The sequence below is a fragment of the Bos taurus genome, chromosome 9 (assembly GCF_002263795.3).
Source record: "Bos taurus isolate L1 Dominette 01449 registration number 42190680 breed Hereford chromosome 9, ARS-UCD2.0, whole genome shotgun sequence".
NCBI lineage: Eukaryota > Metazoa > Chordata > Mammalia > Artiodactyla > Bovidae > Bos > Bos taurus.
This window is the reverse complement of record NC_037336.1, coordinates 22,389,901-22,414,974: the sequence shown is the minus strand read 5'-3', so window position 1 is coordinate 22,414,974 and position 25,074 is coordinate 22,389,901.

The window sequence follows — 25,074 nt, the reverse complement described above, 5'->3', positions numbered from 1 at the left end:
ATGAAGGTTGCATCTCCACCTTCAACATGTGGCTCACAAGGTCATTTTAAGCACCAGCATCCAGAAAACCGATGGGAGGAGAGACTCTATTATTTCTGCCTTAATTCCCCTGGCCAGAACTTACTTGTGTGATCTCAACTGTAATTGCAAGGCAGGTAAGAAGTATAATCTATCTCTGAGAGTATATGAGCAAGAGAAAACAGAAATAGGCTTGGTTAACAGAGAATTGATTTTGTCACAATCTCATTGAGCTTCTGTCACCTCATTAATAAAATGGAACCATTGATAACTTACCTCATAGGGTATTGGGTGTGACTTCTATAATTTATATAAGCAACATTTGAGTTCCTGGTACATTTTCTCATATTTGAAAGATGGGAGTAATCCAACCTGCCCCCCTGCCTTCTATTTGTCTTCCTTCTTCCCACCCCCACCTTTCTTTATGAAAGTAACTTCAACCATGCCCTTCAAATTAACGGAGGTAGGACTAGTTCTATTACTGTTATCATATGATCGGTGGCATGAAAATATGTCCCACCTCCCACAGTAATGGAAATAAAAGCAAAAATAAACAAATGAGACCTAATTAAACTTAAAAGCTTTTGTGCAATGAAGGAAACTATAAGCAAGGTGAATGGGAGAAAATAACAGCAAATTAAGCAACTGGCAAAGAATTAATCTCAAAAATATACAAGCAGCTCATGCAGCTCAATTCCCAAAAAATAAATGACCCAATCAAAAAATGGGCCAAAGAACTAAACAGACATTCCTCCAAAGAAGACACAGAGATGGTTAACAACACGAAAAGATGCTCAACATCACTCATTTATCAGAGAAATGCAAATCAAAACCACAATGAGGTACCATCTCACGCTGGTCAGAATGACTGCTATCAAAAAGTCTACAAACAATAAATTCTGGAGAGGGTGTGGAGAAAAGGGAACCCTCTTATATTGTTGGTGGGAATGGAAACTAGTACAGGCACTATGGAGAACAGTGTGGAGATTCCTTAAAAAACTGGAAATAGAACTGTCATACAACCAGCAATCCCATTGTTGGGCATACATACCGAGGAAACCAGAATTGAAAGAGACACGTGCACCCCAATGTTCATCACAGCACTGTTTACAATAGCTAGGACATGGAAGCAACCTAGATGTCCCTTGGCAGACGAATGGATAAGAAAGCTGTGGTACATATGCACAATGGAATATTACTCAGTTATTAAAAAGAATGCATTCAAATTAGTTCTAATGAGGTGGATGAAACTAGAGCCTATTACATAGAGTGAAGTAAGTCAGAAAGAAAAACACTAATAAAGTATATATATACGGAATTTAGAAAGATGGTAGCGACAACCCTATATGCAAGACAGCAAAAAAGACACAGATGTAAAGAACAGACTTTTGGACTCTGTGGGAGAAGGCGAGAGTGGGATGATTTGAGAGAATAGCATTGAAACATGTATATTACCATATGTGAAATAGATGACCAGTCCAAGTTCAATGCAGGGCACTCAAAGCCAGTGCACTGGGGTAACCCAGAGGGATGGGATGGGGAGGGTGCTTCAGGATGGGGGGACACATGTACACCCACGGCTGATTCATGTCAATGTGTGGCAAAAACCACCACAATATTATAAAGTAATTAGCCTCCAATTAAAATAATTAATTAAAAAAATAGAAAGCAGCTAATTGTAACTCAAATATTCAGATTTGGTTTTGCTGCTCTCTTGGTGTCTGTCTCTCTTCCTTGAGCTACACTTAATCCAAAAATATTGTTAACTTCTATCAAATAGCTAGGCTTCACATGCTTACTTCAGCCTTTTGACATATGGACACTAGAGATGGTCTTGTTCTTAGATTTTTGTCCTCATCAAAAATGATTAGATTCCTGGAACACAAACTGTGTATAATTGAATTCACCAAGACGTTTATTAATTTATAAGCCAAACACCAAAGATAATGATCCTATCTAGATCATCCCTCCAAGTGAGTCAGGCAGCTCATGGTGATAGGCTGCAAGAAATAACTGTCTTTTCCCAGGATAGGTACCAACATGCCAAGCTCCTAAATCCAATACATCATGGTAATGCTTTTAAAAATACTGAATCCTGCATAATGAAGACACAGAGACACTGAGAAGTCTCAGCAATGCTTTACCCTAATTGTCACACAGCTGAAAGCCTGGGATCCCCCAACAGTTGGAAGCTGCTGCCATGGAAACCTTAATGTTCCATCATCTCAGAGATTAAAAATTGAGACTATTAATGGCCCTGACAATAGTTTGCATGTTTCATTAGTTTAAAAAAAAGCCATTATTCTAGGGTTCAAGGAAATTGGGTTTTTGAATGATGTTTTTTATTCTCTATTAAAATAGTCCAAGCATAATTTGGTTGGTATAATGGAAGAAAAAAAACAACTGAAGAGAAATTAGGACATTTCGGTAGATCAATTCTTCCTTTTCCCCTTGACCTTTCCCTGCTGACTGTTTGCTTAAATGAGCACGGTTGGGGATTGAAGGATGCACAGGAAATGAGGGAGAAGCCAGCTTCAGCCTCCTTTCTATTCCAGTGTAGATTCTTTATGACTCCCAGGCTCCTCTGTTTATGAAGCAGCATAATTAGTGGAGTGTTTGGAAAACTGAGGGCACAACCTATTTACTGAGTCATAAAATAAATTCACTGAGTCTCAACCAGCATTTATTAAAAGCAGACTGAAATAAAATAAAAGGGAAAATACTGAGAGGTGTTCCCCATTGTTGGGGTAGATACTATTTTTAAAAACTCCTTCTATTGGCTTACAATGTAAAGTTACTTCCTAGCACTTGTTCAGGTTCAGCCTGGTAGAATAGGAAGACTTTTAGCTCATCTCCTCCCATTGGCAAACACAATACCTACAGAAAAGCTATCTCTAAGAACAACCTGAAGACAAGCGGAACAGATTTTCCACAACTACAGAAATAAAGAAAGGACAATATCAAGACAAGTAGGAAGGACAGAGATGTAGTCTAGTCAGAAAACACACCCCTGGTGCGGTGACCCACAAGTGGGAGGGATCACAACTACAGGGGTCCCTTAGGGAGCAAGGGCTCTGAGCCCCATGTTGGGCTCCCAAGCTCCCAGGGGACCTGAAATAGGAAGATGAACCCCCATCCCATCTGACTTAGAGACCCAGCATGGAGTATGTCTGGGAAAGAGGGATGGCTGTGGGAAGCCAAAATTCTGCTCTTGAAGGGCTCATGCACAAACACACTTGCTCAGAGTCCCAGCACAGAGGCAGTGACTTGACTCAGTGTCCAGATCACATGAGAAGATTCACTGACTAATTTCAGGGTATGTGCCAGAGTGGCTGGGTCTGATGGAGCTTTCCCCAGGAATGCGAGTGCTGGCAGCCCCTATTTTTCTTTCACTCGTTTCACCTAGCTGGGCTAGCACTGGCAGGCACCTTTCTGTCACCCTCTAGCAACCTGGCTAACACCATGCCCACCACCCAGGCATTCCCCCTGAGTATCAGCCCCACCCAACCCACCTGGCCTGCTCCTCCAAAGCAGCTCTTGCCTACCCTAGCCAGCAGATGGCTCCAGCTGGCACCAGTGCCCCTCCAAAGCCACTCCCACTCCTGGCGACCAGCCCTGCACACCAACATACCCACCATAGCCACAGCTAGTCCTCTTAGCTGGGTTAGGACCAACTCTGCCAACCAGCACATCTGTAGCAATCTCCGCAGAACCACAACAAGAGGGCATGTGCAGCCCACACAAGGGACACCCCTAGAGCACCTGTCTCCAGAGACCAGAGGGGACTGCATGACTGGCCACTCACCCCCAGGGCACCATCTCCACAAGGCCATTTGAAATACCTTTCACATGAAAGGACAAGACAAGCCCCTTGATAAAGAACTCAACAGAAGGGAGACAAGCAATGTCCCAGATAAAAAGTCCAAAATACCAGGTATAAAAACACTCGCTGAACTCAGAGAAAGAACAGATGAACTCAGTGAGAATACCTACAGAAAGACAGAATATATTAAGAAGAACCAAACATTAACAGAAATGAAAAATACACTAAAGGAGCCAATAGTGGATTGGAGGATACAGTAGAACAGGTGAGCAATCTGAAAGACAGGGTAGTGGGAATCTCCTGATCAGGACAGCAAAACAAAGAATTTAAAAAAATGAGGATAGTTTAAGGGCCTGTCTAGGACAACATCAAGCCCACTAGCATTTGCACTACAAGCATTCCAGAAGAGAGACAGAAAGGGACAGAAAATCTATTTGAAGAAATAATGGTGGAAAACTTTCCTAACCTAGCAAAAGAAACAGACATCCAAGTCCAAGAAGCACAGAGAGTCCCAAACGAGATGAACCTGAAGAGAATCACACCAAACACACTATAACTAAAATAGATCCAAAGATAAAGAATCTTAAAAGCAGCAAGAGAAAAACAACTAGTTACATAAAGAGTGAAATTTACTTTGTCATGTCTGACTCTTTGCAACAGGATGGACTCTGTCCATGGAATTCTCCAGGCAAGAATACTGCAGTGGGTTGCCGTTTCCTCTCCAGGGAATCTTCCTGACCCAGGGATTGAACCCAGGTCTTCTGCGTTGCAGGAGGATTCTTTACCATCTGAGCCACCAGGGAAGCCCAGTTACATACAAGGGAACCCCCAGAAGACTATCAGCTGATTTTTCAGCAGAAACTTTACAGGTCAGAAGGGACTGGCAGGATATATTCAAAGTGCTGAGAGAAAAAAAAAAAAAAACAACCTTATTACCAAGAATACTCTACCTAGCAAAGTTATTCAGAGCTGAGTGAGAGAGAAAGAGTTTCCAGGACAAACAAAAGCTAAAGGAGTTCATCACTACTAAACTGTCTTACAAGAAATGATAAAGGGATTTCTTTAAACAGGAAAAAAATAAAACATAACTAGAAACAAGAATATTATGAGGGGAAAAAATCTCACTGGTAAAGGCAAACATATAGTAAAGGTAGTGAATAAACCAAAATGCTAGTATGAAGATTAAAAGACAAAATTAGTAAAGTCATCTGTATCTAAAATAGTTACGTGATACAAAAAAGATATAGAATATAATGTCAAAAACATAAAATGTGGGAGGATAGTAAAAACATAATGATTTTAAGATATACTTGAACTTAAGCACCATCAACTTAAATTGACATATATATATATACACACACACACACACACAGATATATATATATCACAAAAAATAGAAGAAACATAATGAAAGAAAGTCGTCAAACCACAGTGGAGAAGAAAAAAGAGAAGAAGAAAGAAACAGAGAATAACTCTAAAATCAGCCAGAGGGCTTCCCTGGTGGTCCGGTGGTTAAGAATCCACTTTGTAAGGCAGGGGACATGGCTTTGATTCCTGGTCCAGGGAGATCCCACATGCCTTGGGGCAACGAAGCCCTTGATCCACAGCTGCTGAGCCCGGGCTCCAGAGCCCATGCTCAGCAGCTGCCGAGCCTGCCTGCCACAACTGCTGAAGCCCGAGCGCCCTAGAGCCCGTGCTCCACAACGAGAAAAGCCACTGCAGTGAGAAGCCTGCTCACCACAACCAAGGGTAGCCCCTGCTTGCCACAACTAGAGAAAGCCCCTGCACAGCAACGAAGACCAGCACAGGCGAAAATAACCATAACCCACTACATAAATGCATGATTCTTTAAAGTCAAGGAGAGGCATAATAAGAAAAGGCATATAGATTGGAAAGAAGTAAAATGATTTAAAAAAAAAAAGGAAACGATAATAAAATGGCAATAAATTACTATCAGTACCTATTAATAATTACTTTAACATGTAGTGTGTGTATATACACACACACAACTAGGCCATAAAAAAGAATGAAATCTTGCCATTTGCGAAGACACGGGTGGACCTTGAGACTATCATACTGAGTGAAATAAGTCAGACAGAGAGAAAGAGCATATGATCACACTTGCATGTGGAATCTGAAAAAAAAAAGAAAGGAGCGGACAAAACAGAAACAGAGTCATAGATACCGAGAACGAACTGGTGATTGCCAGATGGGAGAGGGGTGCTGGACTGAGTGCGATAGGTGAAGGAGATTAAGAAGTACCGACTTCCAGTTATGAAACAGACAAGTCAGGGGGATGTAATGTACAGCACAGGGAATCGAGTCAATAATAGTGCAATATCTTTGTGTAGTGACAGATGGTAACTAGACTTATCGTGGTGATCATTCTGTAATGTATATAAATATAGAATCGCTATGTTGCGTACCTGAAACAAATATGTCAACTCCACTTCAAAAAAGAGAAAATGATAATGAAGTTACTTCCTATGGTGAAACATAACCCTAAATGTTTGAAAAACATGGTTACAGTGCATGTTTTTTTAAACTTTAGTTTTGGCTGTGCTGGGTCTTTATTACTACGCGCAGACGTTCTTCAGTTGCCGAGACTAGCGGCTACTTGCTGGTCGCGGTGTGTGGGCTTATCACCATGACGTTTTCTCTTATTGTGGAGCACAGCTAAAGGGGCACAGGTTCAGTGGCTGCGGCTCGCAGACTCTAGAGTGGGGGCTCAGTAGCTGTGGTGCACGGGCTTAGTTGCCCTGGGGAATGTGGGATCTTCCCAGACCAGGGATCGAGCCTGTGTCCCCTATGTTGGCGGGCAGATTCTTTAGCCCTGCACCATTTGGGAAGCCCTATAGTGCATGATTAAGAACTCAGGCTACTACATTCCAGCTGTAGCAGTCAGTCACTTAACCTCCCTATGGATCTGTGTGCTTATCTGTAACACAGGAATGATAACAGTAGGACCGTAAGATTGTTGTTAAGAGGAAATAATTAAACCATATAAAGCACTCAGAATATGCCTGGCACATGTGAAGTGACCCAATGAATCAGCTTTTGGAAATGCATCATCAATTACCTGGAAGAGTTACTTGGAGTGATCTTTAGATTACTGGCCATGTCTATCTTTTCATATTTATGTTTGTAAAATATGGCCAAATCTTGGCAGTTTAGAAAAGCATCATTACAAATCATCCTGTTAGACCACATGATACAGCACATACCTTATATACCTCTTCAGACCATTATGCAAGTTTTATTCCTGTCTCTTGAAACCAGAATCATAATGGCATTCTATGGCATCATGAAGTCCTCAGAGAAATATTTTTATAGACAAATGCAAATGGTAGGGCTCTTTATTTTTTCCCTAAGAAATAACGAAGTTTTTAGTGCAATTTCTTCTTAAAGGCTGCATCCTATCTGAATGGACCACTGGGGTACCATTTAGTAAATCAAAACAGTAATCCACCCAGTGGTGTCTGAAAGGTTAATGCAGGCTCTGGAAATGACTGACCTGCTCGAGGCCAGTCCTGAGAGAATAGAGTTCCAAGTCAGATGTGGGGCATTGCCCTGGGAAAACCAGTCAGAGGAGAGCAATGTGAGGTCACAGATACAGATATGCAGGGTCCACTGGTTTATGGCACTCTGGGGATCTGAATCTAGGGGTTGCCTTATTTCTTTAAAGTAAAATGTTAAAATGCTTCACAGTATAATATTTCAACTGACTAAAACTTTGCTCATTGGAACTCACTGGGGTCAGAGATGTTCTGAAGACTAAAATGTGATTGTTCCATGTGTTTAAAATTCTTTACCTTCACCCAATCCCCAGAACAGGGGAGAACTGACTCAAAAGCACAATTGCCTTATAACTTCCATAGGTGTTGCAGTTAATCCAGGGAACTGAGGGCCAGAGAATTTGAAAGAAGGAGGGGCTTCCCTGGTGGCTCAGAGGATAAAGCATCTGCCTGCAATGCAGGAGACCCGGGTTCAATCCCTGGGTTGGGAGGATCCCCTGGAGAAGGAAATGGCAACCCACTCCAGTATTCTTGCCTGGAGAATCCCATGGACAGAGGAGCCTGGCAGGCTACAGTCCACGGGGTCACAAAGAGTAGGACACGACTGAGCGACTTCATTTTAGGCAACTTCTATACTGAGCTTACCAGGTGGTGCTAGCGGTAAAGAACCCACCTGCCAATTCAGGAGACATAAGAGATGCAGGTTCAATCCCCGGGTTGGGAAGATCCCCTGGAAGAGGGCGTGACAACCCACTCTAGTATTCTTGCCTGAAGAATCCCATGGGCAGAGGAGCCTTGCAGGCTATAGTCCATAGGGTTGCAAAGAGTCATACATGACTGAAGTGACTTAGCATGCAGGCATGTATACTGAGCACCTGTTAGGTACCAGGTACCGTGCTGAATGCTTCATACACATGAATGGATTGAATTCCAATCATAGCTCTGTAATGTGGACATTATTACTCTTATTTTCCCAGATCAGGAAATTAGTGACTAATTAACCAAAGGTTCTAAAGCTGGTCACTATTCTAACACTTTCACTGTGAGGACTGATAACAGAGACCTTCAATTCACTGACTGTTGCCTTTTCCCTGTCCAGCACCCACCTACCTGTATCCTCACTTCTCTCCGAAGATTCTAGGCTACCTTTAAAAAAAAAAAAAATGACTCTTACAAATATTCCTGCTTTCCCTCCAACATATTCACCTGAGGAAATTCCAGCTTTGGTTAAACCCAACTTCCTGCCTGCTTTAAGGCTGTGTTTGAGCAGCTGTCCATCATCCCTTACATCCAGTTCTTATGTATCATCTCTATTGACCCTATCCAGGATACAAGCAGCGTTTGTCCCCTTCTCTGCTGTCACTGCCTCATGATCCTAAGCCTCCAGCATCTCTGCAGTGACTGTCATCTCCTTGCTTCCCCTCTTGTTCCCTACATTATTCCCTGAACAGCAACCAGAATAATCTTTTAAACTCTTTTCTGGTCATGTCCTCCCTGTACTTCGAGCCCTCCAGTATTGAATAAACCATGGATTACTGAATAAAACCCAAGGCGCCTGCATGGTTTTTGATCTGAGGTCAGGTCGCACCCTGCGTTGTTCACTCTGCCCTAGTTCCACTGGCCTTCTATTGTTCCCTGGACACTCAGAGCTTCAACCTGTCTCAGGACCTTTGCAATTCTTTCCTCTTCCTGACAGCTCTTTCCTCAGATCATTCCACACTGGCTCCCTCTTGTCGCTCAAGTCTCAGCTCAGGTCTCAGCTCCTCTGAGAAGCCTGCCCTAGAGACTCAGTTTCAGGGGCTTTTCACATGAGAAAGAAGTGAGAGCTGGTGGCTGAGTTGAGGCCAGATGAGGTTTTCTAGCTCCTTTTGCATGGTCTTCCCATCCCCTGGTGCTAGCTCTGAGCCTTTTTTTTTTTTTTTCTCCTGAAATGTAGTTAATTCGGACCAGATCTTTCAAGTCATCAGTTTGATCAGGAATTATAAAATTCCAGTAGCCCAAGGGCAGAATTTCCTTCTGCAACTTCTCTGCTGTGTCTGGTGCTGCTGATGATTCCCCAGAGGAAGATCAGCGCTCAGCCGGCTCCCACTCCAAAGACAGGCAGGCAGCTCTGTGGGCCAGCTGTACAAACACGTATAAATACTGTCCCTGGTGCTGTGTGCAGGGAAACTTCATGCCCCACTGATAAGTCTGCATTGTTTATATTCACAAAGTCAACTGTTGAGTCATAATGTCCAGTTACGCGCTTGATGTGTGTGTATACACAATTGAAGGTGAAGTCTACCTTTTACTGAAAGTCTGTTCTGTGCTGAGTGATTTTATATATATTATCCCTAAGGTTCAGAGAAATGGAAAGACATATTTATGTTCCCATCTGAGTGATGCCAGAGCCTGTGTCCTTTCTGGAACATCATGTTGCCTTTAAAATAATATATGAAATACTTGGAATGCACACTCACTAAAAATAATCTTTGTTTGCATAAGTTATTAATAATACACTGTAATATAAAATGATGTGTTGTATGACAGTTTCTGTCAATGTACATTTTGCATATGGAAAGTATGTAAGGATATACAATAAAATGTTTAAAGAGGTATAAATAAATACATATATAAATATGTATTTGATGATCTGCTCGTTAGGTATAATTTGTAAGTAAAACTTTCCACCCCTGTTCTATTACTTTTCTTTTTCAGCATTCCTGACGTAAACCACCCCCTGGGTTTCTTCAATTAATATGTAAACCTCACATACTGTGGCCCACTCTAAAGTATTGGGTGGTTGAGAAGAGAGGTAGCAGGTTTTATTTTTTTTAGGGAAATAAGAGTGGAGAGGTCATGTATAGATGTGAGAGTTGGACTGTGAAGAAGGCTGAGCACCGAAGAATTGATGCTTTTGAACTGTGGTGTTGGAGAAGACTCTTGAGAGTCCCTTGGACTGCAAGGAGATCCAACCAGTCCATTCTGAAGGAGATCAGCCCTGGGATTTCTTTGGAAGGAATGATGCTAAAGCTGAAACTCCAGTCCTTTGGCCACCTCATGCCAAGAGTTGACTCATTGGAAAAGACTCTGATGCTGGGAGGGATTGGGGGCAGGAGGAGAAGGGGATGACAGAGGATGAGATGGCTGGATGGCATCACCGACTCGATGGATGTGAGTCTGAGTGAACTCCGGGAGTTGGTGATGGACAGGGAGGCCTGGCGTGCTGCGATTCATGGGGTCGCAAAGAGTCGGACACGACTGAGTGACTGATCTGATCTGATCTGAAGAGTGGAGATTTCATGAGGGCTGCACCATAATGTCCCTCAAATAAATTTGTGTCCCCACCACAGCAATGGCCACCTGCCTCTACTTAGGTGCTTACTAACTCCTTTTCGGCTAATGTTCCTGTATCCTTGTCTATATCCTATTACATACAATGGCACCTGAACCATTGGATAGTATTCCTCATGGGAAAGTAACTAGCCCTATTAAGGGTTTGTTTTTTGTTTTTTGAACGTTGAAAGTTGTTTTTTTTTTGCAGTGATAAGAAAAATATAAATGTTGGTGGAACATAGTGTTGTAGAACAAATGATATTCGTACTAAATTAAGACATTTATAGACTAGGAATGTTCTTGGAGGTGGTTCAGTGTACACAATTAATAACCACGTTGTTCTATCAACTGAATGACAAGCTGTAGTTGTAAAAAATGAAATCATGTTATACGTGCTCAAACGAAACTACAAAAATTGCGTGACAAAGCTGATTTTGAATACAGGATACTGCTTCAGCATGATGATATAGACTTTCCCCTTTGGCTGCCTATCGCTAATCAGATTTGGGGAATCTCTGAACTTTAAAAAAAAAAAATTATTGCAGTATAGTTGCTTGACAATGTTGTGTTAGTTTCTGCTGTACAGCAAAGTGAATCAGCCATAGCCACACATATATCCCCTCTTTTTGGATTTGCTTCTCATTTAGGTCACCACAGAGCACTGAGGTCCCTGTGCTATTACAGTAGGCTCTCACTAGTTGTGTATTTTATGTATAGTATCAATAGTGCGTGTATGTCAATCCCACTCTCCCCATTCATTCCACCCCTCCCTTCCCCACTTGGTAACTGTAAGTTTGTCCTCTATATTTATGACTCTATTTCTGCTTTCCTATTAAGGATTAATGCTGTCTCTTAGTTTCACTAACTCAGATCTAAAAGTAGCCGCTTCAGATCTAATATCAGTTAACAATGTTGATGTGTCTTGTAGCTGTTAGACATCTGAATAAATGTTCTCCTTACGTTATTTCTCAGTGCCTTTTGAGTACAAAAAATTATTTAGAGCTGGCTAGGAAAAGTCCATGACTTTCTGTTTTTCTTTCCTAACTGCACTGCCTTGCCACCTGGTCATACTTTCCAAAGGCTGCTTTCTGTATCTTTTGGGTGATAATCATTACCCATTATCATCTTCTTGGCATGGCTTTTGTTCACTGGGGAAGCTATTCAGAAGCTTCCACACCCTCCTTGTTGACCCAGATAAGTACGAGAATACCCACATCTCTTCAGGGCTCAAGACCAAAACAGAGATCATGTGGCATTGATTAGTAGGACAGATAGAATGGCATTTTAAAATTCAATTCCAAATGTTAGACTCTTTTCACTTTAAAATATATTTTAAACCCTCTTTTAAAAAAATGGTCTGCAGAAACTTCTAGTAGACTCCATGGTAGTGTTTGTGCCAGGATAAACATGAAGCTTAACTCTTAAAAAAATCAACTATCAAAGCAACCAAAGATGGTCAGGAAAAGGAACGTTTCCATTTTTATCTTCCAACTTGAATTAAATTATCCTGATGACTCTCCAGTTCTAATTTAATAATAGAGTTGAGTGTGTTTTGTTTTCTGTGTTTTTTACCTATGGTCTCAGTTCCATACCTGCCCGTCTCTGCCCTGCTCTGTACTGCTGGGACTGGCTGTCTGCAAACTACATTTCCCAGGCTCCCTTGCTACATGGCTTCCCTAAAGGTTCTGCCAATGGGAGGCACTGGTGGGAGATCAGAAGGGAGCAAGAGAGAGACTTCTACCTTTGGCACCAACCTCATGGCTGGGAGTGCCAATTGTTGGTAGTGGTGGTTTTAATATTGGCAGCATTTCCATACAAACTGTACAATTTTTTGCTCTAATTCTGTGGAAGATGCCATTGGTTATTTGATAAGAATTGCACTGAATCTGTAGATTGTTTTGAGTAGTACAGTTATGTTTACAATATTGATTCTTCCAGTCCAAGAACATGGTATATCTCTCCATCTGTTTGTGTCATCTTTGATTTCTTTCATCAGTATCGTATAGTTTTCTGAGTACAGGTCGTTTGCCTCTTTAGATAGGTTTACTCCTAGATATTTTATTCTTTTTGTTGCAATGGTAAATGGGATTGTATCCTTAATTTCTCTTTCTGATGTTTTGTTGTTAGTCTGTAGGAATGCAAGAGGTGGTGGCATCAAGGCAGCAGGTGCAAGCTGGTGGGTGCCAGGAGCTTTGTGGTCTCCAGATAGCCCTCTTCTTCCTTTTCCCTCCTCTGATCCTGCCCATACCTTTGCAGTCAATTCCTTCTACTTGAAATATCTTATGTAGTTTTTGTTTTCCTGATGAGATTCTGACAAATATATTTATGAACAAACGTCTTCAACCTTGAAGTATCATTACACTGATTCTGAATTTTAAAGATTTAAAGGTCTTTTGTTTCTAATCATCATCTAATGGGACTTCCATTTAAACATTTGTAGTAGGAAATAATAACAAAAATAGTAAATGATAACAAAAATGGCTAACCTTTACTTATCATTTACTGTGTGATAAATGCTATTCTCAGCTCTTCACAGGACTTCCCTGTAGCTCAAACAGTAAAGAATCTGCCTGCAATGCAGGAGACCAAGGTTTGATCCCTGGGTTAGGAAGATCCTCTGGAGAAGGATATGGCAACCCATTCCAGCATTCTTGCCTGGAGATTTCCGTGGACAGAGAAGCCTTGGCAGGCTACAGTCCGTGCGGTCGCAAAGAGTCAGACACAACTGAGCGACCAGCACACAAATGCTGTTCTCAGCCCTTCACATCTTATTTAGTCTGCACAATAACTCCATGAGATACTTAGGACTATTTTTATCCCCTTTGCCACTGAGGAAAATGAGGCACAGAGAAGTCAAGTGGATTGTCAGTGTTCACCACCACCCCCTAAGGAGGCCCGGGTTTGATCCAGGGCCTCTTGAATCTGTAAGCTGAACTCTTGCATTTTACATGCTCAGTCATGTCCAACTCTTTGCAACCCCATGGAGCCCGCCAGGCTCCTCTGTCCATGGGATTTCCCAGGCAAGCATACTAGAGCAGGTTGCCATTTCCTACTCGAACTTGCATCTCCTGCATTTGTAAGTGGATTCGTTACCACTGAGCCACTGGGAAGCCCCAGTCTGAGATCTTATTCATTATGGAATATTGCTGCCAGCAGCTCTATATTCTACCCAAATGTACTGAACTGAGTATTGTAAAGCAGGAAGTCTTTGCCAACCGCAGTCTTTTATGAGAGGTTTCGCAGATGTGCTCCCTGAAGTCACTTTAGGAGTTGGGTAGTTCTAGAAGTAATGTGATGTCAACTCTAGTCACTTACAGATTGTAAGCTCCTTGAGGCCAGAAACAACTTCCTGCTTTGTTCATCCTGTATCCCCAGTACCTAGAATCCTTTCTTCTGCATTTGAAGCTCTATTAACATGTGTATATGATAAATTGTATACATAAGTTGTACATACAATTTACAGTAAATCAGTAAATATAAGCTTGCATGGACTTGGAGAGGGTTAATGTTCCACAGCCAGATAACTACTTCCACTTGGAAAGAGATTCAGGCAACAGATAGACAAAGAAAGTTTTGAGGGATTTAAAAAAATTTTTTTTCCCAGCCAAAATACATCAGAACCTATGCTCAGGGGAGTACATTTTCATAAAGGCAAAGATATGGCCTGAGAACAGTAGGGAAGAAAGGTGGGCCATTATGTCATGATTAAGGACCATACTTAATGATTTCTCATAAATGCAATATAGAGGTGTATAGACAAATTTAAGGAGAGGAAATAATACTAAAATATCATAGAAATATGACAGGTCCTTAGGGTAGAAGAGGCGATAAGAGCACACTTGAGCCCCATGTATTTTCTTGGAAGGAGTGTACAACGTCAAGAGCAAGCAGGTACAATGAAGGCTTGAGCCTTTGCATCTTAGGTTCAACAATATCATGAAAGAAGAAGTAAAGTACCTTTGGGGAGTGAGCTGCTGACATTACCTTGGGGGAGAGAGCAGTGGATGGAATAGACACAAGGCACTGAACATGACGTCCTGCTGAGACGGCCATCCAAGCTCAAGGATCAGGCTCCGTTCTGAGAACTTTGCTAACAAAGGGATGTGTGTAGGTCCTGAGTAAGGCAAGTTTGTGCAGTAGACTTCTGTGGGGGAAAAAAAAAGTAGAGGGAATGTTTAAGATTACATGAAGAACATGAATCCATCAAGATTGCAATTTGGCTTCATCAAATTGGAAGAAGCAGCATATCAAAGTTGGGTCAGTGGATCAGTCTACCCCAGATATAGGCAAAAGGGGTGCATCGTGTATAGGGAGGATAAAAACAACAATAAATCCAACTGAAAGTTGGACTGAAATTTATTATCACTTGTGAGCCTGCAAGTCTAAACACCCTCAGTAGAAAAACACACCTTTCCTGATAAAATCTTTTGTTGGTTTAAGATCGAAACAAGTACAGCAGTTACTGTTGTGCTTAAATAATATTTACATATGTATTATTTAAATAATACATATATATTGCATGATATATATGTATTATTTAAATATATATTCATATAAAGTATATTAAAGTAATCATAATTAAAATATATGTATACTTTAATAATATATATTACTTAATATGTATATATACATATTTTATATATATATATATATATATATTATTTAAAGTATGTTTATATGGTTGGGAAGATCCCCTGGAGAAGGAAATGGCAACCCACTCCAGTATTCTTGCCTGGATGGATAATCTCATAGACAGAGGAGCCTGGTGGGCTACAGTCCATAGGGTTGTAAAGAGTCAACCTGATTGAACACTCATGCATGTATATACATAATGTATACACACAGACGCACACACACTTTGAATTAGCTCCTTAGGAGCAGCGGCGGAGAGTGCCAGGCTGTGACGATGCAGGAAGAGCCCAGAGGAGCTACCACGCGTCCGAGGCCAAGGGCGGTGGCCGGGAGGAGCTTCCCCATGCCCCCACACTCCCACGCCCGAGGCCAGGGGCAGCAGCCGGGAAGACCAACCCCACATCCAAGGAGCGGTGGCTGCGGGCGCAGGAGGGCCTGGAGGAGCTATCCCACGTTGAAGGTCAGGAAGGGCAGCGGTGAGGAAATACCCCTCGTCCAAGGTGAGGAGCAGCAGCTGCGCTTTGCTGGAGCAGCCGTGAAGAGATACCCCACGCCCAAGGTAAGAGAAACCCAAGTAAGATGGTAGGTGTTGCAAGAGGGCATCAGAGGACAGACACACTGAAACCATACTCACAGAAAACTAGTCAATCTAATCACACTAGGACCACGGCCTTGTCTAACTCAATGAAACTAAGCCATGCCCGTGGGGCAACCCAAGATGGGCGGGTCATGGTTGAGAGATCTGACAGAATGTGGTCCACTGGAGAAGGGAATGGCAAACCACTTCAGTATTCTTGCCTTGAGAACCCCATAAACAGTATTAAAAGGCAAAATAATAGGATACTGAAAGAGGAACTCCCCAGGTCAGTAGGTGCCCAATATGCTACTGGAGATCAGTGGAGAAATAACTCCAGAAACAATGAAGGGATGGAGCCAAAGCAAAAACAGTACCCAGCTGTGGATGTGACTGGTGATAGAAGCAAGGTCCAATGCTGTAAAGAGCAATATTGCATAGGAACCTGGAATGTCAGGTCCATGAATCAAGGCAAATTGGAAGTGTCAAACAGGAGATGGCAAGAGTGAATGTTGACATTCTAGGAATCAGCAAACTAAAATGGACTGAAATGGGTGAATTTAACTCAGATGACCCTTATATCTACTACTGTGGGCAGGAATCCCTCAGAAGAAATGGAGTAGCCATCATGGTCAACAAAAGAGTCCGAAATGCAGTACTTGGATGCAATGTCAAAAACGACAGAATGATCTCTGTTCGTTTCCAAGGCAAACCATTCAATATCACAGTAATCTAAGTCTATGCCCCAACCAGTAACACTGAAGAAGATGAAGTGGAACGGTTCTGTGAAGACCTACAAGACCTTTTAGAACTAACACCCAAAAAAGATGTCCTTTTCATTATAGGGGACTGGAATGCAAAAGTAGGAAGTCAAGAAATACCCAGAGTAACAGGCAAATTTGGCCTTGGAATACGGAATGGAGCAGGGCAAAGACTAATAGAGTTTTGCCAAGAAAATGTACTGGTCATAGCAAACACCCTCTTCCAACAACACAAGAGAAGACTCTATACATGGACATCACCAGATGGTCAACACCGAAATCAGATTGATTATATTCTTTGCAGCCAAAGATGGAGAAGTTCTATATAGTCAGCAAAAACAAGACCAGGAGCTGACTGTGGCTCAGATCATGAACTCCTTATTGCCAAATTCAGATTGAAATTGAAGAAAGTAGGGGAAACCACTAGACCATTCAGATATGACCTAAATCAAATCCCTTATGATTACACAGTGGAAGTGAGAAATATATTTAAGGGCCTAGATCTGATAGATAGAGTGCCTGATGCACTATGGAATGAGGTTCGTGACATTGTACAGGAGACAGGGATCAAGACCATCCCCGTGGAAAAGAAATGCAAAAAAGCAAAATGGCTGTCTGGGGAGGCCTTACAAATAGCTGTGAAAAGAAGAGAAGTGTAAAGCAAAGGAGAAAAGGAAAGATATACACATCTGAATGCAGAGTTCCAAAGAATAGCAAGAAGAGATAAGAAAGCCTTCTTCAGTGATCAATGCAAAGAAATAGAGGAAAACAACAGAATGGGAAAGACTAGAGATCTCTTCAAGAAAATTAGAGATACCAAGGGAACATTTCATGCAAAGATGGGCTCAATAAAGGACAGAAATGGTATGGACCTAACAGAAGCAGAAGATATTAAGAAGAGGTGGCAAGAATACACAGAAGAACTATACAAAAAAGATCTTCACGACCCAGATAATCACGATGGTGTGATCACTCACCTAGGGCCAGACATCCTGGAGTGTGAAGTCAAGTGGGCCTTAGAAAGCATCACTATGAACAAAGCTAGTGGAGGTGATGGAATTGCAGTTGAGCTATTCCAAATCCTGGAAGATGATGCTGTGAAAGTGCTGCACTCAATATGCCAGCAAATTTGGAAAACTCAGCAGTGGCCACAGGACTGGAAAAGCTCAGTCTTCATTCCAATTCCAAAGAAAGGCAATGCCAAAGAATGCTCAAACTACCACACAATTGCACTTATCTCACACGCTAGTAAAGTAATGCTCAAAATTCTCCAAGCCAGGCTTCAGCAATATGTGAACCGTGAACTTCCTGATGTTCAAGCTGGTTTTAGAAAAGGCAGAGGAACCAGAGATCAAATTGCCAACATCCACTGGATCATGGAAAAAGCAAGAGAGTTCCAGGAAAACATCTATATCTGCTTTATTGACTATGCCAAAGCCTTTGACTGTGTGGATCACAATAAACTGTGGAAAACTCTTAAAGAGATGGGAATACCAGACCACCTGATCTGCCTCTTGAGAAATTTGTATGCAGGTCAGGAAGCAACAGTTAGCACTGGACATGGAACAACAGACTGGTTCCAAATAGGAAAAGGAGTACGTCAAGGCTGTGTATTGTCACCCTGCTTATTTAACTTATATGCAGAGTACATCATGAGAAATGCTGGACTGGACGAAGCACAAGCTGGAATCAAGATTGCCGGGAGAAATATCAATAACCTCAGATATGCAGATGACACCACCCTTATGGCAGAAAGTGAAGAGGAACTAAAAAGCCTCTTGATGAAAGTGAAAGTGGAGAGTGAAAAAGTTGGTTTAAAGCTCAACATTCAGAAAACGAAGATCATGGCATCCGGTGCCATCACTTCATGGGCAATAGATGGGGAAACAGTGTCAGACTTTATTTTTCTGGGCTCCAAAATCACTGCAGATGGTGACTGCAGCCATGAAATTAAAAGACGCTTACTCTTTGGGAGGAAAGTTATGACCAACCTAGATAGCATATTGAAAAGCAGAGACATTACTTTGCCAACAAAGTTTCATTTAGTCAAGGCTATGGTTTTTCCTGTGGTCATGTATGGATGTGAGAGTTGGACTGTGAAGAAGGCTGAGCGCCGAACAATTGATGCTTTTGAACTGTGGTGTTGGAGAAGACTCTTGAGAGTCCCTTGGAATGCAAGGAGATCCAACCAGTCCATTCTAAAGGAGGTCAGTTCTGGGTGTTCTTTGGAAGGAATGATGCTAAAGCTGAAACTCCAGTACTTTGGCCACCTCATGCAAACAGTTGACTCATTGGAAAAGACTCTGATGCTGGGAGGGATTGGGGCAGGAGGAGAAGGGGACGACAGAGGATGAGATGGCTGGATGGCATCACTGACTCGATGGACGTGAGTCTAGGTGAACTCCGGGAGTTGGTGATGGACAGGGAGGCCTGGCACAGTGGGATTCATGGGGTCGCAAAGAGTTGGACACGACTGAGCCACTGAACTGAACTGAAAATGGTATTCTTCAGTGAGTGTTGTATTCATTGGAGTTCAGCATACGGAATGCCAGATGTGAATTTGCCCCTGACCCAGATGAGCTGGCCACATGTAGTTCCAAACATTAATTTTAAATGATTCCGAATCACTGCAGCTCCCTCCTGCTGTACTTTGTATCTTTACATATTACTGTGTTTAAACTGTAGATGTTAAGTCATAGTTGTAAATACAATGAAAAAGAACTTGAGTCAGTTTAATTCTGCCATTTTATGTGACTGCTTGGAGTTTTTGTGCTTATAGTTTTAATAAACTTTCAGGAGCTAAAGCTCAAAAAAAAAAAAAAAAAAAAAAACCTTTGCTGTTAATGCCTCTTGACCGTGATAAACCAACATTGGTGTTTTTTCCTTTCTTTTCCAAAATGTATCTTGAGCATGTTGAGAAAGTTAAGCCATTAATTTTTCCCTTTCTAGTTTTTGAGATTTATTTATTTATTCATCTGTTCATTTCTGGTAGAATTATGTCTATTAAGGTCAATAAAGAAAAATTTTATAATCTGCTTTTCTTTTATGGACATTATTAGTTTCCTGTCATAGTTATTACTGAAAATAATTCTGTCATATAGAGGAAGACCATTCTTCTCTATTGGCTATACTAAATATGTCACTGATTGGATATATATGGATTGCTGTGAATGCATGTGTGGCAAATTTCTTCAAGTTATTATTGCAAATGGAATCCATGAGACTCTGGGTTAAGAGAAATGCTATCAATTATGTTCATCTAAGGCTTCCCTTATGGCTCAAACAGTAAAGAATACATCTGCAATGCAGGAGACCCGGGTTTGATCCCTGTGTTGGAAAGATCTCCTGGAGAAGGGAATGGCTACCCACTCCAGTATTCTTGTCTGGAGAATCCCATGGGTAGAGGAGTCTTCCAGACTACAGTCCATGAGGTCACAAAGAGTCAGATACAACTAAGCAACTAACACTTTCCTATTTGTTAACTGACTCCTTTAATAAGCAGGGAAGGAGAATAGGACTGATTTGTATCTTGGACCTTCCTCCATGTCTCATGAACTTCTTAATGATTTATCTGCTTACAACATTCTGGCGAATCCTTTTAGGTTTCCTATATGGTTTAGTATTTCATTCAAAGTGACTTTGTTCAGATGCATATGATGTATGCTAGTAGTATGGTCCTTTTCAGTTTTTAGAGCCAGTGAGTTAAGGGCTACCAGTGAAGATTTTCTTTGGTTGGACACTTTTAGTATTAGCTTTGTTAGAAGCTAATAATATATGTGTTAATCATCTACACTTTCCAATGCTAGAAAGATGTGCTGTGCTTAGTTGCTCAGTTGTGTCCAACTCTTTGTAACCCCATGGACTGTAGTCCATCAGGCTCCTTTGTCCATGGGGAATTCTCCAGGCAAGAATACTGGAGTGGGCTGCCATGCCCTCCTCCAAGGGAGCTTCCCAACCCAAGGATCAAACCCAGGTCTCCCACATTGCAGGCGGACTCTTTACCATCTGAGCCACCAGGGCTAGGAATATAATGCTGAAATAAAAAGGTTTCCTTTAGTCAAGTAAACATTGGCATAGTAACCGACAGACTCCATATTTACCTTCACTTCAAGATTTAAGTATCAGTATCAGTTCAGTTGCTCAGTCATGTCCAACTCTTGGTGATCTCATGGACTGTAGCATTCCAGGCTCCCTGTCCATCACCAACTTCCAGAGCTTGCTCAAACTCATGTCCATCAAGTCAGTGATGCCATACAACCATCTCATCCTCTACTGTCTTCCTCTCTCCCTGCCTTCAATCTTTCCCAGCATCAGGGTCTTTTCCAATGAGTCAGTTCTTCCCATTAGGTGCCCAAAGGTGGAGCTCCAGCTTCAGCATCCGTCCTTCCAATGAATATTCAGGACTGATTTCCTTTAGGATTGACTGGTTTGATCTCCTTGCAGTCCAATGGACTCTCAAGAGTCTTCTCCAACACCACAGTTCAAAAGCATCAAGATTTAAACTTCCATTACATAAGAGTGCTTTTATTTTATTGTGGAATAAAGCAAGGTTAATAAAAATGAATTTGCAACATACAGCTTTTTCAAGAAACTGGAAAAATATAAGCACATCATTATCTGATACCAGAATCAGAGTTTGGCAAATATGAGGGGAATAAAATTTAATATCAGAACCAGAGCTGCTAAGAATGTGAGCAGTTTCTGCTGGTCACTGGTCATGCTGCTGTCCTCCCTGTAGGCCAATGACATGGCATCACATTGGTAAGTGATTCCAGTCTGTAGTGACACAGGACTCAGAGCTATCACAGGAGCTCCTCTCAACATGAGGAAGTCAGCAGGATTTAGTTATCAGACTGATCTGGCCCACTCCCTCCTCTCTGGACACTGTTCGGGTGGGCACTGCCAAGACGTGACTCTGTGATTCTTGTTTTTCAAGCTTTCATGGCCAAACAGCCTCTCTTCTGAGTGATGCCATCTTTCTTTTAAAGTGACTATCCTATTGATTCTGGAATTTTCCCCCACTAAAGACTGTCTGAATCTGAGTCATTTTGTATTGATTGTATAATTTCACCCTCAGAGGACAATGCTATAATCATTATTTTCTGGCAACTTATTATTACATAACAGCTATAGAGATCAGAAGGAAGTTTACCAATCAACTGAGGGTTTTATCAATCTCTTTTCAGTGCATTCACTTCTGAATTTATAGATGAGCATGAGGAATTGGGATGGGTTCAGGGGAAAGCCATGAAGATGAATAATGTATTTGAGAATGCCTCATGATGAAAGATCAAAAGTACCGAGGGAGAGAAAGCTGAAGGTGAATTTAATAATAGTATCCAAAAATACTGAGCTACCAGGGAAGCCCCTATTAAACATAAGAGAACAAATTATTTTACAACATGGAGTTAGGCTTGACCAAAAGAAGAACTTCCTTATGGTGAGAAATGTGAACAATGCATTGGCTCCCACAAAAGAGTTGGAAATCTGCTCCACAGCGCTTGAAAAATGGATCTATTTCCCCTTATTATAGACTTTAATCCTTTCTGAAGGCAGAGAAATGGGCCACATAACTTTTCAATTTTTCTTCCAGATCTAAGATTCATGGATTAACTTGCACAGGAAGAGAATAATGAATCCTTCCATGGTTAACTGAACCAGGAACTTCAGGTTGTGATCAAGGTTAAATTTCAAGGAAATTCCTTTTTTGTGCACTGGTTTTAATTTCTTTTAGTATAAGAATTCTTTGAGATACTGATATAACCATCAACCATCACATAACCATAGGTGCACATACACCACACTTTTACACACAATTCTCAGGGAGTCATTGGCTCCCCATGACATATACAAGGAGCCCTTTAAGAGTCTAGGGAGTCAAGTTAAAAAGTCTCTTTCTAGAGTAAATTTATTGTTATCCCAGACATTGTCACTCCCATTTTTCTCTTTATAGAAAAATTTGTTCTGGAGTCTTCTCAATATCATATATTACCTTCACACCACAGGGAATGTATGGCTTGCCTACCTTTTTTATTTCTCATTGTCTTCTTTTTCTGATTCTCTCTTCTAAATTTTTCTCTTCCTCTGACTGTTTCACACCCTTTCTCAACTTTTGTTCCTTCCTCTTGGTCAAGCTTTATTAGTGGCCCCAGGACATAAGCTAACAATTTTAAAAGGTTGTCGATTAAACCCCAGAAGCGTGCCTGCTTGCTCAGTCATGTCCAACTCTGTGACCCCATAGACTGTAGCCCACCAGGCTCCTCTGTCCAGGGGATTCTCCAGGCAAGAATACTGGAGTGGGTTGCCATTTCCTCCTTCAGAGGATTCTTCTGACCCAGGGATTGAATCCACATCTCTTGCATCTCCTGAATTGGCAGGCAGATTCTTTACCACTGTGCCACCTGGATTAAAATTAACATACAAGTTAAACAAAGATTCCTTAATTGCACTTGCATTAGTTGCTCAAGGTCCAAATATCATTTATGCTTTATAGTTACTTATGAAGGGAGAGCTAAAGGTAAGTACAGACTGTAGAATGTGGAAATGATTGTTGTGCTCCTGAGTTTTCATTTAGAAAAATCTGGAAAGTCCCCTTTTATGACTGGGGACAGAGGCACTTAGGGAAAGCAAATTTCTCAAACCTCTTGGCATGATGGTAATCAATTTCCCCTGAAAAGGGTTTCAATGGAAACTAACTTATGGTGACCAAAGGGAGTGGGGAGGGACAAATTAGGAGTTTGGGATTAACATAAATACATTCAGTGCCGTTCAGTTCAGTTCACTCAGTCATGTCCAACTCTTTGCGACCCCATGAATTGCAGCACGCCAGGCCTCCCTGTCCATCACCAACTCCTGGAGTTCACCCAAACTCATGTCCATCGAGTTGGTGATGCCATCCAGCCATCTCATCCTCTGTCGTCCCCTTTTCCTCCTGCCCCCAATCCCTCCCAGCATCAGAGTCTTTTCCAATGAGTCAACTCTTCACATGAGGTGGCCAAAGTACTGGAGTTTCAGCTTTACCATCATTCCTTCCAAAGAACACCCAGGACTGATCTTCAGAATGGACTGGTTGGATCTCCTTGCAGTCCCAGGGACTCTCAAGAGTCTTCTCCAACACCACAGTACAAAAGCATCAATTCTTTGGTGCTCAGCCTTCTTCACAGTCCAACTCTCATATCCATACACGACCACTGGGAAAACCATAGCCTTGACTAGACGAACTTTTATTGGCAAAGTAATGTCTCTGCTTTTCAATATGCTATCTAGGTTGGTCATAACTTTCCTTCCAAGGAGTAAGAGTCTTTTAATTTCATGGTTGCAGTCACCATCTGCAGTGATTTTGGAGCCCCCCAAAAATAAAGTCTGGCACTGTTTCCACTGTTTCCCCATCTATATATACATTACTATACACAAAGTAGATAAACAACAAGGACCTACTGTACAGCACTGAAACTATATATCCTATAATAAACCTAAAATGAAAGAAAATCTGAAAAAGAATATATCACTTTGCTATATGCTTGAAATTAACACAACATTGTAAATCAACTATACTTCAGTTTAAAAAACAGGATTCTACCCTGCTTATTTAACTTATATGCAGAGTACATCATGAGAAATGCTGGACTGGAAGAAACACAAGCTGGAATCAAGATTGCCAGCAGAAATATCAATAACCTCAGATAAGCAGATGACACCACCCTTATGGCAGAAAGTGAAGAGGAACTCAAAAGCCTCTTGATGAAAGTGAAAGTGGAGAGCGAAAAAGTTGGCTTAAAGCTCAACATTCAGAAAACGAAGATAGTGGCATCCGGTCCCATCACTTCGTGGGCAATAGATGGGGAAACAGTGGAAACAGTGTCAGACTTTATTTTTCTGGGCTCCAAAATCACTGCAGATGGTGACTGCAGCCATGAAATTAAAAGACGCTTACTCCTTGGAAGAAAAGTTATGACCAACCTAGATAGCATATTGAAAAGCAGAGACATTACTTTGCCAACAAAGGTCCATCTAGTCAAGTCTATGGTTTTTCCTCTGGTCATGTATGGATGTGAGAGTTGGACTGTGAAGAAGGCTGAGCACCGAAGAACTGATGCTTTTGTACTGTGGTGTTGGAGAAGACTCTTGAAAGTCCCTTGGACTGCAAGGAGATCCAACCAGTCCATTCTGAAGGAGATCAGTGCTGGGTGTTCTTTGGAAGGAATGATGCTAAAGCTGAAACTCCAGTACTTTGGCCACCTCATGTGAAGAGTTGACTCATTGGAAAAGACTCTGATGCTGGGAGGGATTAGGGGCAGGAGGAGAAGGGGACGACAGAGGATGAGATGGCTGGATGGCATCACTGACTCAATGGGCGTGAGTTTGAGTGAAGTCCGGGAGTTGATGATGGACAGGGAGGCCTGGCGTGCTGCGATTCATGGGGTCGCAAAGAGTTGG